Source organism: Grus americana, unplaced genomic scaffold (assembly GCF_028858705.1).
Source record: "Grus americana isolate bGruAme1 unplaced genomic scaffold, bGruAme1.mat scaffold_725, whole genome shotgun sequence".
NCBI classification, from domain to species: Eukaryota; Metazoa; Chordata; class Aves; order Gruiformes; family Gruidae; genus Grus; species Grus americana.
Genome location: NW_026561938.1, coordinates 38,612 through 43,433, shown reverse-complemented (window position 1 = coordinate 43,433; position 4,822 = coordinate 38,612).

Below are 4,822 nucleotides of genomic sequence, written 5' to 3'. Positions count from 1 at the left end.
CTTATTGTCTCCCTTTGTCTTTTTGAGTTGGGGCTGTGAATGAGCATCTGAGTGGGTGTCTGGCTGCTGGCCAAGGCTAAGCCACTGCAGAACCACCACATCAGGAGTGCTGTGTCCAGTTTGCAGCTCCCCAGCACAAGAAAGACCCTGACAGATTGGAGCAAGTCCTGCAAAGGCAAGAAGGATGGTTGGGGCCTGGAGACCATCATGGACAAGGAAAAGTGGAAAGAGTTGGGGTTTTTTTTGAGAAATCCCTCGGAGTCAAACACTAGAAGAAAGACCCAGGCCAGTTGGTGGGATCTCAAACAATGGATTTTTTTCAATATCTCTTGAGACAAGACCATGAACCCCTGATCTAGCTGGACCTGCCTGAGAATGGGCTTGGCTGAGAGACCAGCTGTGGCAAGAGCTATGGGACTTGGATTGTAATGAGCGTCAGTAGGAAACTCGTTTTCTTTTTATTAATAATGGCAGTGGAGTTGGGTATCATGAAGGCCCGGAGGAGGACAGAGGTGGCCATGCAGCAAAGGTCCCTCCTCAGGACTGAGGTGTATGGCCAGAGATGGAAATGGCCAGTGTGTGGGGCAGCCAGGGAAAATTGCCCTGCCGGGGCAGCGTCCCTAGGGCGTCCAGGGAAAAAGGCACAGACTGGGCCCCTCTCTTCTGCACCTTTGCTCCTTGCTTCCTTCACCGTGACCCTTGGCTCTGCACCGTGATCTGCACCCTGCCGCATGCCCCCACCCTGCACACTCACACAGCTTAGCTCTACACTGTGTTTGTTCTCTCCTGGGCACATTTCAACCCAGCCCAACCCCTCCCCAGCAATCCCTAATTCTCCTCGCCTCTTCCCAGTACAGTGGCCAAGTCTGGGCTGGCCCACGGCAGTGCCCACGGCAGGGTGCTGCAGAGCTCTGGGCACTCAGCCCACAGCCCCAGCCCCTCTGAAGGGCACAGCAGGTCCTGGGGGGCAGAGCAGGGGGTTCCGGCTCCCCATTGGTCCCAGGGCTTGACCTGGCCGCAAGGGCATGAGGAAACAGAGGCCACTCACCCTCTGGCTCTCCTCTGTTCCTACTGTAGGTGACCCTCCATGCTGACTGCATTTGCCCCCTTCTCTGCCCCCACCAGCCCCACTCTCCAGGACAGCATGGCAATCCTGGCGCTGGAGCTCCTCAGCTAACAGCTCTCCAGTCTCCCTTCCCTGTGCCAGCGGGGTTCCCGCTGCCTCTCCTGTGATCGCAGAGTCCTCGTTTTCCTGTGAATGCCTGGAATTAACACTTTACTTTAAAAGGTAGAAGGGGACGTTCAGATTGATGGCATTTGTCTTCCCAAGTAACCGTTACACGTGATGGAGCTCTGCTTTCCTGGAGATGGCTGAACACCTGCCTGCTGATGGGAAATGGTGAAGGAGTTCCTTATTTTACTTTGCTTGCATGCACGACTTTTACCTATTAAACTGTCTTTATCTCAACCCACAAGTCTTTGCACTTTTACCCTTATGATTTTCTCCCCCATGCTGCCGTGGTTGGAGTGAGCGAACGGCTGTGTAGGGCTTGGTTGCTGCTTGGGATTAAACCCCGGACAAAAGTGCTTTGATTTCTCATTCATTCCTGCCCCCCTAAGGGTTGACTTCAGACAAAAAGATGCTGCTGGTTAATTTATTTTGCTTAAATGCAGAGAGAGTCTGGCTCCTCATTTACACAGACACTGTGGGTCACACAAGACAGGTGGATACCTAGGACGGAGGGGATGAATAAAGACATTTCTTTGCAGACAGCATCATCAAAAGTGGAAAAGGAAAAAAAGAGAGAAAATAAAAAAGAATAAACGAAGAGAAGGAAAGACAGGCTTAGACTGTCAAGATATATATTGGGAATGATTTGCAGAGGAAGGTACACAGTCTCTGGCTGTTAAATACCATCTAATCAGTTTCCTCAGGGCATCCTTGAGCTCCAGGTTCCTCATGCTGTACATGAGGGGGTTCACTGTTGGATGTAGAACCATGAACAGAACTGCCATCGCCAGATACAGGAATGGGGAGGAGATGGAATGGGACTTCAGGTAGGCCATCATCATAGTGTTGATAAACAGGGAGACCACGGCCAGGTGAGGGAGGCACGTGGAAAAGGCTTTGTGCCGTCCCTGCTCAGAGGGGATCCTCAGCACGGCCCTGAAGATCTGCACATAGGACACCACAATGAAAACAAAACATCCCCAAACAAGAAAACCACTAACCACAAGAAGGCCAGCTTCCCTGAGGTAGGCATCTGAGCAGGAGAGCTTGAGGATCTGGGGGATTTCACAGAAGAACTGGTCCAGGGTGTATCCTTGGCAGAGAGGTATTAAAAATGTATTGGCCGTGTGCACACTGGCATAGAGAAACCCACTGCCCCAGGCAGCTGCTGCCATGTGGGCACAAGCTCTGCTGCCCAGGAGGGTCCCGTAGTGCAGGGGTTTGCAGATGGCAATGTAGCGGTCATAGGCCATGACAGTGAGAAGAAAACACTGCTACAACTAAAAAGAGAAACCAAAATATTTGAGCAGCGCATCCCAAGAAAGAAATTGCACTCTTGTCTCAGAGGTAATTGGCCATGGATCGATGATGCCATGATGGAAGAGCAGTGGAGACAGAGCCCAGGTCGAGGAGGAAGAAGTACATGGGGGTCTGAAGGCACTGGTTGCAGGCTATGGTGGTGATGGTGAGGCCATTGGAATAGCTGATGGCATTTGTGGGTTCATCTCCCCACACACACACACTGTGCATGCTTATGTCTCGTCTGAAGCATGCAAACTTGGACTTCTGACCTTGTCATTCAATGTCCCTCTGGGGAGGGAAGAACAGCCTCTCTGAGCTGGGCTGAGAGGCCAGTGCTGGAAATGGTGCTTGTTATTGGCTGCTCTGTGATGGCTGCCCTGGGGCAACTTCCCCGGGATGTCCAGCGAATAAGGGCCCAGAGCAGACTCTGCTCTGCCGGTCCTCCTTCTCTCTCTCAGGAGGCCTGGCTGTGCAAGGACACTGCCGTGTGCCCCCAACCTCCGCACTCATGCACTGTAGCTGATATACTGGTGTTTTCCTCTCCCTGGCACTTCCCATCCCAGCCCCTCCCCAGCTCTCCCCATCTGCCTGCCCTTGCCCCAGCACAGCCCAGCACAGCAGCCCAGGTTGGGACTGGTCCCACAGCAGGAAATGGAGGTCGGTGACTGTGTCTCTGGCTGGCATGCTGACAAGATCCCCACCCCAGACAGCCTGCAGCCCCCCGTGCCAGTCCCACTCCCCAGGACAGCACAGAGTCCTGGCCCTGCGGCTCCTCAGGCAGCTCCTGCGGCCCTAAGGATAGGGCAGCCTGCCCGGTCGAAGGATTTCTCTTGCCTTGCACACACGTGGTGCCCTGCTCTTCTCCCAGGACATTCCATTTCCCCACAGAGCCTTTCCCCAGGTGAGCATGTCTGTGTTGGCCTGGCCGGCCATTCCCGCACCCTCTCCTCATGCTCCCCGCAGCCCCTGAGCTGGTGGTGCTGCTCTGCAGAGCGCGTGGGCTGCGGTGCCCGGCGCCACGGGCTGACTCTGCAGGGCCGGTGCCGGTCGGGCTGCGTGGCAGACCTAGCTCAGGGCTGTCACTGCCATTGACTGCCTCCCACACAAGTTCTTCTGAGGCCATGGAGGGTGCGCAGAGGTACCCTGCCTCACTTCCAAGGCCATGAGATGCATTTTGGTGCTGCAATGCATCCAGCCTATGTCATTTCACTGAGGGTGATAACGCATCACTCACCAGACTGCTTTCCTTGTGCCCGTTGTGTCCCCGCGTTGCAGAGCTCGGACTTTCCTGTTCACACCCAGATTTGGCACTTTACCTCTGGTCTCCACCTTGGACAGGCTCACGCTCAGTGGGGCTCCATCCACCGCTGACTCCCCGGCACACGCTGTCCCTGCAGATCCCCTGTGCTCTTCTGGCAGCTCCTGAGTCCCTCCAGAAAAACATTCACTTGCCAGCAGCCCTGTGAACTGCTGTAGAGCCCCAGGCAGGTGAGTTGGGAACCATTCCCCATCTGCATGGGTGTTGGCCACCAACAAGCAACACCGGTACCAGACCTCAGTCCCTAGCAGACCACACTGGGACCTTGATCTCATCCTACTGAGCCCACAGAGAAACAAGCAAAGCAACAAGCCTCTCTGCAGAGTCTATTCTTTGGGCATGTTCTTGAGACCCGCTTCTGAACACCTAAGCCTTCGGGCACTGCCCTGAGAAGACCCCCTTGTATGATGGAAATGCTGCTATGGAGGCCAGCTCTGTATCAGAAGTGCCCGTTGCCTCTCCCTGCCTGCGGTCACAGGACCGCCACACAGCAGGACTGTAACCAAGCTTCATGAGCCCCCAGGCCTTCCACCAAAAAAGGGCTCAGGAGAGCATGGAAATGGAAGGAGAACAGCTTGGGAAAGACCAAGTGCTGGTGCTCCCTGGCAGTGCGGCTGTGCTGACGCTCTTTTCTTCTTCCCCTCTGGACACAGGCTCCCTGCAGCTGCAGAGCAGGTCTTGGAGGAAGGACCTCAGAAAAAAGAGTCAATGCAGGGCACTTTATTTTGTTTAAACACCCAGAGGGTATGACTCCTCATTTGCACAGCCTCCAGGTCACACAAAAGCTGGATAGATTGTGAATTAGAAATGGGTCAAATAAAGACATTTCTTTGTGGAAAGCATTCAGATAAGTAAAACAAAAAACAAATAACCCAAACTTCACACGCCCCCCCACAAACCCCCCTCCCCCAAGACCAAAATGATCATTAAAAAAACTTCCAGAAGACTGGCTGGGCCTGTAATGAGATATA